Below are 12,984 nucleotides of genomic sequence, written 5' to 3'. Positions count from 1 at the left end.
TTGAAATCCCCCACTATGATGAAGTCATAGAAATTACAGTAGTTTTTCAAGACAGTCACCAAACTTTCATAAAAAGCCTTTTTTGGAGGCCCATTTAAAGCGGGGGCGTAAACGTTAAAAATTTTCACTATTTCATTATCGATCTTTATTTCGATACTATCGCATCTATGTTCAATATGAACGGCATATGTTGTTGGCACAATATTATTTTCAAATTTAACCATGATTAATGTTCCTTGCCAAAAATTTGCGTGATAATTTTCAGATTTATCCAATGTATTGAAGTATATATTGTACCCCTGAGAGTTTGCCCAAAGCTCGATCATTTGTTGGTCTACCCTATGCACTTCTTGAATGCACAGTAGGTTTGGCTTTTCACGCTCGATAAAGCTTTTTAGGTCGTATAAACGGTGTTGTAGACCGTTGACGTTCATGGATATAACTTTGATGCGCGACATCAATTGCTTCTATGAGTAGATATATATAGTTAGCTAGTTTTGCGGTAACTAGCGTTTGTGGTGGTTTTAATTATGTAACCAAAATTTCTCAGAGAATTTTTCCAAGTAGAAGGCACTTTATATATTACAAATAAGACAAATTTTCTAACTCACGTATCCGCAGTTGTTGCTTTTTTCTTTTTCCCAGTCTTTTTGCCTTCTAAACTCACCGAGAAGGACGACTCTGATGAGCGCGTATCTTCTCGGCTTCTTTTGTTTGTATAATCCGTAATGTCATAGTTTGAATCAGATAAATCCAATGGGTTGGGTAATGCTGTATTATTCTCCAAATTGGCCGGTGCAGAAAGAACTTCTTGTGGCGTGTCGCTAAATAGTGATGCGTCGTGTGTTTCAAAGTTATGGACCATTACTTTCACATATGCCTGACCTTTCGGTGGCGGTTGAAACGGGGTGTTCCCTATTGTTGAGGTCTGTTTCAATCTCGATGATCTTCTAATTACTTCGGGTTGTCTTTGCGGCGTTATTAATGGACTTAGTGCGTCCTCGCATTCCGACCATTTGCTAACCCCACTCTCATTTGAGCCTGAGGTTGAAAATTCCTGAATTTCGTCGATGGTGTTCTCCTGATGGGTTTTTATTATGTCTTCCGTTTGTCTTTCTTTGATTGGTGTGTTTTCTTGATTTTCTTTTTCGGGCGCGCTCGGGTCGCGTGTAATGATTTCTGATTGAATCTCGTTTACAGCATCTTGCTGTTCATTGCTGGCTGACCTGGTGTTCTGATCGGGTACATTTGCAGAGGGGGCTTCTGGTGGTATCGCTTGTGCCTTACGCATCCGCTTTGGTATGGTCCATGTTTTTGCCGCTTCCTGGATGTTTGGGAAGTCTTGTTTTCGTTGATTGCAGAATTTCTGGACATGTCCAGGTTTTTTGCAGTGCCTACAAACTGGGTCGTTTTCACATTGTGTGAATATGTGCCCAGTTTGTAGACACCTTCCGCATGTTGGCGTGTATAGCTCACGCGGTAAAAAGGTCTTGCATGAAACTCCATCGATTTGGATGAAATCCGGAAGTCTTTCTTTCTTGAAATCCTCAACCAGGATAGACGTATAGCCATTATACAAAGCCGTCCCTCGGTGGTAGTTACGGACGGCGCTCCTTATCTTTCCGAAACCCAAGTTATTAACAATTGACGACACTTTCGCGAAGGATGTCTCCCAATTGATCCCCCGGATTGAGATCCTGACTGGCGGCTTGTTGGGTAAGGAAACCTCGATGGCGATGTTTTGGCTTCGAATTTTCCCCCCGGTGCTGCGTAGGAACTCCTCCCGATGGCTTTGACCAGGCGTCTCTACTGCCGCAAAGGAGAGTATCCATACACCTTTTCTGGATTCATATAATCCTTTGAAGTGCTGAACGTAGTCTTTGGTTGTTATGTCATTCTTGAGCAGTTCCAACAAAACTCCGAATTCCAGATTTTGGTCCGTTCTTAAAAACAAGGAGAGAGGTCTTGCGGTGGCATCACTTGTGTCGTTGGCGGGTGTTGCTGAAGCGGCGGCTGAATAGGTCGTCATCCTTGCTCCGTTATCCAAGGTAATTCCAAAGGCTGTTATATCCCTTTCTAGGTCTTTCTATCCTTTAAATGTCAACACTTCAAAAAAAAACTTGCTTGCACTGGTGGAGAGGCCCGATATACAAAGCGAACGGGAAGGGCCTCTCCCAAACTAACTGACTGGAGTGGGGTTTTGAGGCCCAACAACTCCAGTAGTCTGCTGTTGAAGGTAAGTGCGCCGAAACCAGCTTACCTTAATCAAAACAGCAATAATGATTTCCAATATTTTGAAGCCCATTCGGTTGCACGATCTATGCCAAAGCGTACGAATGAATACTAAAACGAGAAGCAGAAGTCGGCGACAACAAACGAGGCCCGCCCGCGGTGTGTCTCGCGCAAAGCCAAAAGATAAGAGAGGGTTAGGACGAACGAATTGAAATATTCTACGAATTGGAGTATGGAAAATGCAATAAAAAATACCGAACCGCAGCTCGGGCGCTAGCTTACCTTAATCAAATAGCGAATAATGATAGCCATTGCTTTGAGACTCATTCGGCTGCACAGTCTATGCTCACAAGATTTGAAGTTCTTGGACGAGCAGTCTGGACATACACAGCGAGTAACGCAGAAACCTGACTCGCCGCGATGTCGGCAACCATCAAACGAAGTGCACCTGCGCGGGTTAACTCGTTGGTCCCACGGAAAGGTTTTTTGACAGGTCAAGTCACGAAAGGGTTAACGTGGACAAAATGAACGCGTTTTCTTCCAACCGAAGAGTGCGATATTAAATAACGAGCCGCGGCTCCAGAACTTACCTTAATTATACAGCGAATAATGATAGTCACTGGTTTGTAGCCCATTCGGTTGCACAATCTATTCCAACAAGACATGTATGTATGTAAGACAACAATCTAAGGGAGCAGAAGTCAGTCGGCGACAACAAAGGATGTATCACGTCGCGTTGTTATCTCGTTCACTTCGCGAGAAGTCTCGTACTAGCGAGAATAAGAAGTCACGAAGGAGTTAGCGCGAACCACTTCGATCTGGAATGTGCAGTATAAAATAACGAGCAATAGCTCGGGCTCTAGCTTACTTTTTTTTTTTTTTTTTTTTTTTTTTCTTTTTTTTTTTTTTTTTTTTTTTTTTTTTTTTGTAGGCCTCAACCCACCGATACTTACTTTTTTATACTTACTTGTTGCAGGGGAGGCTTTTAGATGGTCTTTCTTTTTCTGAAAAATAAAAGGTAAAGATTAACAGAACGCCTGGCCTCGACGAAACATTTCCCGCCACATGGGAGGGTTCGGAGAAATGCACCCTGATGCACACTCATTGAACCCTCTAGTGGCGAGTATTCCGTCTTGGCCAGGCAGGTAAGATATGGAAGAAAAAGAGTCAGATTGACGAAGAAAAGAGTTAGAAAGAAAATGATAGAGAGGAAAGGGCTATAAAAGAGAGAAGAAGATAACAAAAATAATCAAGAGTATAAATTAAATAATAATAATAATAATAATAAAGGTTGCCAGGTAGGTAGGTGTATGTGGCGTTTTATTAACTATTTGTTTGCCTAATGTTAATGATAACTATATTACACCTAGTTTTATTCAACTGGTGATCTTATTATCAAAGTAATATAGTTACTAGGTAGCAATCGAGATGAGGACAGGTTGTTATGACACCCAATACTATTATTTAGATAATATAATAATTGGCACGCGAGACTTATGTATGGGAATCGTAACCAGAAAGAATCTCTTTCCAATTAGGAACGAGATCATAAATGGTCACGTCCCCATACTTTAACTCACGTGCCAGAAGATGTTCGTTAAAATCAGTAATCACTGATTTTATTATATTATTCGCGTCGCCCTCCTTCGCATAGCGGTCTTCCTTATCCAGAATCTTTTTTGTTTTAATCACAAAGACCTTGAAAATTTGAAAAATTTTCAAGACTGCGAGAGTATGGTTATCACTGTAAGTGTTGTAGAATATATCATCCATACACACACTTACAGGACTCGAACAGATTTTATTTAAGATTCTGGATAATTCGGATGCCATACTTAGGCAGGGCTTGCATTCTAAAAAGAGATGTTGAGTGTTATCCACTCCATGGCGACAAAACTTACAAGTAAGTTTAAGCAACCGGTTATTTAATTTATGGTATTTAAAACCGGTTCCCGCCCGACGTTGTCCAAATAAGAACCCGTTTCGGACGGTCCTGAAAGAAATTTCCCTTTCGGGGTTACTAAAATGAATCCTGAGGGAGCGGTCCAAAAGGTGGACACGCTCCCAGTTAATATTAGATGGAGGAGTTTCTTCTCTTTCACTCATGAGGGTCCTATATATAGAAGCTAGACCGGCAGAATCCCAATCATGGCCTTTAGCCCCCAAAACACGAAATGTGTTGAAGGCTTTCAGCCATGATTCCGGAACGGTGATGGAATGGGGTATCGAGTTGCTAAACAAACCAGGATTAACCTGGATTATTTTACTGCCAAGGCTGAACTGGGCCTCTCTATGCCACAATTGTGTGGGATTAACAAGAGAGGCCAGTTGTTGGAAACGTTCAGCCTGGCAAGCAACTATCTTGGTGTTAAGACAGGGAGAAGTCTCGTACTAGCGAGAATAAGAAGTCACGAAGGAGTTAGCGCGAACCACTTCGATCTGGAATGTGCAGTATAAAATAACGAGCAATAGCTCGGGCTCTAGTTTTTTTTTTTTTTTTTTTTTTTTTTTTTTTTTTTTTTTTTTTTTATTTTTACGGATCAGAGTTTTTCCAATCTCGGATCAGTGTCTCAAAGACACGTCATATCCGAGTCATATCGGTATTACGCTACATAAGCATGCCACTGCGTAAGCAGCGGTCATACATTAAGGCGGCTTCCGTATCGGCTATGTATTGCAAGGCAAAGACTTCTGCCCCGAGCATCAGTAACATGCTATGTGCCAAATAGCAGGACGTCTGCCCAGGGCTTCCGTCAATGCCGTGTTTAACACAGCTCAACTTCCGCCACCCCCGGCTTCCGTACATACTGCGAGGCGTGTAACACGTATCCAGCATGACATCCACCGTGAAGCTTCCGATTCATCATTTCCGCGAAAATTTGAGGATGGTATTACCAGGTTTAAGCTCCCTTTTATGGTGAATGTAGGTAGGGCGACCTCTTTGGGTGGTAAAGTTCTTTTCAAGCATCGTGTCACATATTTAAATACCCACTTAAGATTGCTTTCCAATTTGCTGGAAAGCCAAGAAACTGTATGTCCGTATGTTTGTATTCCATTGTAATTAGAAATTCTGCAAATTTGTCTATTGTTTTTTGAATTATTTTATCATCGGTTGGGGCCAGGTATTTGTTTTGTATGTCTAGTTTGATTTTTGTTCCAATTATATTCTTCTTTAAAAGGACGAAGCATTTAGTTACTGCTATCTGGTGTGGGCCACCATAACTGTTGTAAAATATTTGCTCTCTGTTGATTTTTATGGGGGTACGTAATATGTCGCTAATAAAGTTTACAGTTTTTCCAATATAATAGTCAGTTTTATTGCAGTGTTGGATAAGATGCTTCGTGTTGTCGGAAGGGGTTTTGCAGAATTTACAGTTCAATATCTTTAGCACTCCGGTTTGGTCGAATCTTAGGGACATTCCCCGCATGCGGTCGCCGAAGATGTATCCTTCACGGACTATGCGGTAGGATAGTAATCGTTCCGCATTTGTGAACTTGTTTCTCAAGGTATTACTAAAGAGCTGGACTTCTTCCCAGTTTATGGTTGGTATCTGTTGGTATTGTTCAGGTGCCTTGCTCTTAAGCTCCTGATAGAGGTGTTTGTGTCTTGCTGTTTCCCAGACATCCCGTGTGATATCTATTTTACGGTAGAGGTCCAGCATTTCTCTCCATGTTGTGGGGGTTGTGTTTCTGTGCGGCATCAAGTTGCTGTAAAGGCTTGGATTTATTTCTTTAATTTTTGACCCAAGTGAGTATAGGCCTTCAATATGCCAAAATTGATTGAGGTTTTCACCTCTCACAAAGGCTTTTATTCGTTCGATCTTACAGGCTTCCACTTTTGACTTAACATCAATCATTCCGATACCCCCACTCGCCACTGAGAGTTGGAGATGTTTTCTCTTTATTGCCTCTATTTTTGCGGGGTACCATATGAATTTATGGAGTACGCTCTCGATTGTTTTGATATTGCTTGAGGAGATGGTCTTGACCCGCGCATGGAATGTGATGATCGACATTATTAAGGAGTTGATTGCAGTTAGTTTACCATACCAAGTCAGGTTTCTTGGTTTCAATGAATTTAGGGTCCGGGTTAGTAATCCAATTATCTCGTCCCACATTTTTTCCAATGTTTTAAAGCCAAAATGGATGCCAAGTATTTTGCAGTCCGGTTTTATATATTGGTGGTATGGAGATTTTGATATCGAGTTGAGCGCTATTTTGGTGATACATAATATTTCCGTTTTTTCTTTATTGATTTGTTGTCCGGCTGCTTGTTTAAAATTTTCTAGTTCTTCAAAGATTTTTGATATGGATATTTGATCCCTAACCGCAAAAGTAATGTCGTCAGCATATTGGTCTATTTTATGCTCATATGCGCCGAGTTTTATTCCTTTTATTTGCGAGTTTGTCTGGATTGATCTTGCGAGTGGTTCGACCGTTAAGCAATATAACATCATACTTAACGGGCATCCCTGTCGTATGCCGCGCCGTATAGTTATTGGGTTGGTTAGACGACCATTCACATCTATACGGCTATATATGTCCGTATACATGCTTTTTATGATGTTTAATGTCTTGCATCCCAAACCTATGTGTTGCAAGACATTAAATACGAAGCTGTGACTTACATTATCGAAGGCTTTTAAGTTATCGATCATTACCAGAGAGCCAGGGATGTTATTATTCTGACAGTGTCGGAAGATAGCATCTATGTTATAATGAATGTCGACCATATTTCTTGATTTGATTGAACATTTTTGAGAGGGGCTTATAATTGGGTCCATAATGGGTTCCAGACGATTTACGATAATTTTTGATATAATCTTATAGTCTGTATTCAAAGTTGTGATTGGGCGCCAGATTTTGAGGTTTAATTGGTCGTTCTTTTTATACAACAGTTTTACTTTGGCAATTGAGGCAGATTTGGGTAGGGGGCCGAAAGAGAAAATATTGTTTATAAGTTGCGTAAATTGAATTTGTATGGTGTCCCAGAAAGTAACGTAAAACTCTTTTCCTAGTCCGTCCATCCCCGGCGATCGGTTGTTGAACATCTGCTTGATTGTATGCAGAATCTCAGCGCTAGTCACGTATTGTTCTAGGCCGTCGTTATCTTGTTTTGAAATTTGAGTTGTTCCCATGAGTGAGAGATAATATTGTTGGTAGTACTCGGATGTTTGATGTTCCTCACCCCATAAGTTTGCGTAGAAGTTTTCTACCAGCTTTATGATTTCTTCCTCTTTGGTGGTTGCCCTATTGTTTGGTGCCCTCAGTTCAGTTATGGTAGTTTGTTTGGCTCTTTTTTTTATTCGGGCGAAAAAAGTTTTTGTTGGCTTCTCGTTCTCCTCAAGGGTTTGAATATTTGCCATCAAGATATCCAATTTGTTTCGTTCTTCAGACAGTGTTTTTAGTTGCGATTTTAGGTTTTCTATTTTTAAAGTATTCTCCCTTTTCCCTTCATTTATCAATTTATCCAGGTTTTTCCGTAATTGAGCCAAATTGTTTCGTTTATTATTTGCAACGTTTTTTGAGTAAGCCATTGTCACTTTTTTGATTCTGTTCTTTACATAATCCCACCATAATTGTAGCGATTCAAAGTTTTGTATTTCGTTTAGAGCGGATGCATAGGTGTTTTTAATCACTCTAACGTAGGTTGGATCGTCATATAACAGAACGTTATTTCGCCACACGCTTTTTCCCCATCGAATTTTTTGAGCTTGTTTGAGTACTATCTGGGGGCACAACAGGTGATCTGACACTGTGTTTATTGTATGGGATATTTCTGAGACCATATGATCCAAGTTTTTCGAGTTATAGATGTTGTCAATACGTCTTCCCTGCGATCCGGTAAGGTGCGTAAAAATTTGTTTTTGGGGGTATTTTCTTCTATATGTGTCGACAATGTTGTTTTCCTGGATGAATTTTTTTAGAATTTTTTCCGGCGGCCGAAGTTTAAAATTTCTGGGAATTAGAACATCAATTGGCTCAAGCACAAAGTTAAAATCGCCTACCATTATTATGTCATATGTGTCTATGTAATTCTTTAACGTTACTACCAGTTTTTCACAAAATTTCGTTTTTTCAGGTCCGTTTTGGGCTGGGGCATATACGTTGAAAATTTTTATTGTTTGGCGGTCGATATTAATTTCTACGCTATCCAAGCGGTGTTGGATATGTATGGCGTAGGTGGTTGGCAAATTAGTGTTTTCAGATTTAATCATAATCAGAGTTCCTTGCTTGAAAGTCGTATGGTATTTGTCCAATTTATCCAGCGTATTCATAAATATGTTATATCCTAGTGCTTCCGCCCATTGTGTGACCAATAATTTGTCTATCTTGTGCACCTCTTGCACGCACAGGACATTTGGCCTCTCGTGACCGATATAATTTCTTAGATCATTCAATCGGTGTTGGACACCGTTTGAATTCAAGGATATTATCTTCATTCCCGCCATTTCATGCATATAGGATCAGGTAAGTAAGAAGGAGTATGTAGTTATATGGTACGTTGATACCAACGTTTAATACCAACGGACAGGCATGCCCTGAATGATTGGCATAGCACCATACCAGCTTCGGTTCAAACATGGCACGTGTTTTGGGAGAGGTGTACAGTATGCTGTAGCCTAAGCTTTGTGGTAAATAAATATAGAACACTATTTATAGATTTTATCAGAGTATTTTTTCCAGATGTTTCTTACTTTTTGTTATAACTGATTTTTATAACTCACAGTTTTGTTGTCGATCCCTTTTTCTTTTTCCCGGTAGATTTCTCTTTTATGGTGCGAGTAGCTGATAACGATGAACCTGATGACGATGTGTCTTCTCTATTTCTCTTATTGTTATGGTCATCATTTTCCATGTCGCTTCTAGATATGTCCAAATTTAGCCTACTTGGCAGGGGCATGTTGTTTCCCAGATCTGCCGGCGCTGATGTAGTCTCCAGTGGCGAGTCGCTGAACACTGAGGAGAGTGTTGTCTCTCTAGATTCAAAATTTTGGACAAGGACCTTCACGTACTCATTTCCCCTAGGGGGCGCATGAAAGGGCGTGTTTCCAATTGTTGATGTGGGCTTTAGACGCGTGGATGTTTTCGGCTTTGATTTCGGAATTTGTGGTGGAGTTATTATCGGACTGATTGGGTTGCCCGTGTCTTCACATTCCGACCAATTATTAATTTCAATTGAGTCAGTGCCCGAGGATGAAAATCCCTGTGTGTCCACATTTGTCCTGTTTCGGTCGTCAGCGAGTTGTATGGTTGTTTCTTTTTGTGTTATTGTGTTAAGAGAGTCTTCCAAATTTTCAGTATCTGATTTGTTTGCGTTTTGTATTGTGTCTTTTGGTGTATTGGCCGATTTTTCTGCCATGTTGTTGCTTGTTGGCGTGTTTGTCTCGCTTTGGGTTGCGTCCGAAACGAGATGCTGAAACGCTCGTTCTTGTTGAGCTCTTCTCATATGTTTTGGGATCGCCCATGTTGCCGCACCTTGTAGGTTCGGGAAGTCCTTTTCTATTTTATCGCAGTGCTTTCGAATGTGTCCAGGTTTCTTACAGTGCCTACACACCGGCTCATTCTCACAATTGGTGAAAACGTGACCGGTCTGCAGGCATCGGCCACAAGTAGGGATATATAATTCTCTCGGTAAAAATGTTTTGCATAGCAATAATGATTTCCAATATTTTGAAGCCCATTCGGTTGCACGATCTATGCCAAAGCGTACGAATGAATACTAAAACGAGAAGCAGAAGTCGGCGACAACAAACGAGGCCCGCCCGCGGTGTGTCTCGCGCAAAGCCAAAAGATAAGAGAGGGTTAGGACGAACGAATTGAAATATTCTACGAATTGGAGTATGGAAAATGCAATAAAAAATACCGAACCGCAGCTCGGGCGCTAGCTTACCTTAATCAAATAGCGAATAATGATAGCCATTGCTTTGAGACTCATTCGGCTGCACAGTCTATGCTCACAAGATTTGAAGTTCTTGGACGAGCAGTCTGGACATACACAGCAGAAACCTGACTCGCCGCGATGTCGGCAACCATCAAACGAAGTGCACCTGCGCGGGTTAACTCGTTGGTCCCACGGAAAGGTTTTTTGACAGGTCAAGTCACGAAAGGGTTAACGTGGACAAAATGAACGCGTTTTCTTCCAACCGAAGAGTGCGATATTAAATAACGAGCCGCGGCTCCAGAACTTACCTTAATTATACAGCGAATAATGATAGTCACTGGTTTGTAGCCCATTCGGTTGCACAATCTATTCCAACAAGACATGTATGTATGTAAGACAACAATCTAAGGGAGCAGAAGTCAGTCGGCGACAACAAAGGATGTATCACGTCGCGTTGTTATCTCGTTCACTTCGCGAGAAGTCTCGTACTAGCGAGAATAAGAAGTCACGAAGGAGTTAGCGCGAACCACTTCGATCTGGAATGTGCAGTATAAAATAACGAGCAATAGCTCGGGCTCTAGCTTACTTTTTTTTTTTTTTTTTTTTTTTTTTTTTTTTTGTTTTTTTTTTTTTTTTTTTTTTTTTTTTTTTTTAAGTAGGCCTCAACCCACCGATACTTACTTTTTTATACTTACTTGTTGCAGGGGAGGCTTTTAGATGGTCTTTCTTTTTCTGAAAAATAAAAGGTAAAGATTAACAGAACGCCTGGCCTCGACGAAACATTTCCCGCCACATGGGAGGGTTCGGAGAAATGCACCCTGATGCACACTCATTGAACCCTCTAGTGGCGAGTATTCCGTCTTGGCCAGGCAGGTAAGAAATGGAAGAAAAAGAGTCAGATTGACGAAGAAAAGAGTTAGAAAGAAAATGATGGAGAGGAAAGGGCTATAAAAGAGAGAAGAAGATAACAAAAATAAATAAGAGTATAAATTAAATAATAATAAAGGTTGCCAGGTAGATAGGTGTATGTGGCGTTTTATTAACTATTTGTTTGCCTAATGTTAATGGTAACTATATTACACCTAGTTATATTCAACTGGTGATCTTATTATCAAAGTAATAGAGTCACTAGGTAGCAATCGAGATGAGGACAGGTTGTTATGACACCCAATACTATTATTTAGATAATATAATAATTGGCACGCGAGACTTATGTATGGGAATCGTAACCAGAAAGAATCTCTTTCCAATTAGGAACGAGATCATAGATGGTCACGTCCCCATACTTTAACTCACGTGCCAGAAGATGTTCGTTAAAATCAGTAATAACTGATTTTATTATATTATTCGCGTCGCCCTCCTTCGCATAGCGGTCTTCCTTATCCAGAATCTTTTTTGTTTTAATCACAAAAACCTTGAAAATTTGAAAAATTTTCAAGACCGCGAGAGTATGGTTATCACTGTAAGTGTTGTAGAATATATCATCCATACAAACACTTACAGGACTCGAACAGATTTTATTTAAGATTCTGGATAATTCGGATGCCATGCTTAGGCAGGGCTTGCATTCTAAAAAGAGATGTTGAGTGTTATCCACTCCATGGCGACAAAACTTACAAGTAAGTTTAAGCAGCCGGTTATTTAATTTATGGTATTTAAAACCGGTTCCCGCCCGACGTTGTCCAAATAAGAACCCGTTTCGGACGGTCCTGAAAGAAATTTCCCTTTCGGGGTTACTAAAATGAATCCTGAGGGAGCGGTCCAAAAGGTGGACACGCTCCCAGTTAATATTAGATGGAGGAGTTTCTTCTCTTTCACTCATGAGGGTCCTATATATGGAAGCTAGACCGGCAGAATCCCAATCATGGCCTTTAGCCCCCAAAACACGAAATGTGTTGAAGGCTTTCAGCCATGATTCCGGAACGGTGATGGAATGGGGTATCGAGTTGCTAAACAAACCAGGATTAACCTGGATTATTTTACTGCCAAGGCTGAACTGGGCCTCTCTATGCCACAATTGTGTGGGATTAACAAGAGAGGCCAGTTGTTGGAAACGTTCAGCCTGGCAAGCAACTATCTTGGTGTTAAGACAGGGAACACCCATTCCACCTATAGATTTACCGTTCCGGAGGATCCGCCGGCCCAATACTTCCATAGGCTCAGAGATCCAGAGGTAAGAGAAGATCTTGCGATCAATATATTTTATGACAGGAGGTGGTATGGGGACCGACCTCGCGCTAAAAATAACCTGCGACAAGATCAAGGAATTGATAACCAAGATCTTGCCGTACCAGGATAGGGATCTAGACCGATTAAAATTAATTATTTGTTCGATCTTGGAGACCTTCTCGCTCCAAGTTATATTAATTTGGTTTTCACCGAAGTAGATTCCAAGGATTTTAATATGGTCCTTTATGTACCTATGATAGGGGAAAAAAGATAGAATCTCCTTCGCCCTATCATTAGTACAGAGGATGGAGGTTTTTTCTCTGTTGATCCGCTGCCCTGTGGCTAGACGAAATAGCTCCAAGTTATTGAAAATAGCATCAATCGAGTATGCGTCCGACACAACAAAAGTTGCGTCGTCCGCATACTGATCCAATTTGTGGGTGAAATTACCAATACGAATACCTTTTATTAATTTATTATTGATTACACATCGGCTGAGGGGCTCCACATTGATGGTGTAGAGTAACATACTAAGAGGACACCCTTGACGGATGCCTCTCAGTATGTTAATTTTTTGGGTGAAGGCCCCATTTACCTCAATGATGCTGGTAATGCCGGTGTAAATGGATTTTATCAATCTCAAGGCGCTTGGACATAGGTTAATGCTTTCGAGAAGTCTCAAAAGATAATTATGATTA

Source organism: Styela clava, chromosome 4, assembly GCF_964204865.1.
Source record: "Styela clava chromosome 4, kaStyClav1.hap1.2, whole genome shotgun sequence".
NCBI classification, from domain to species: domain Eukaryota; kingdom Metazoa; phylum Chordata; class Ascidiacea; order Stolidobranchia; family Styelidae; genus Styela; species Styela clava.
This window is presented reverse-complemented; position numbering follows the sequence as displayed.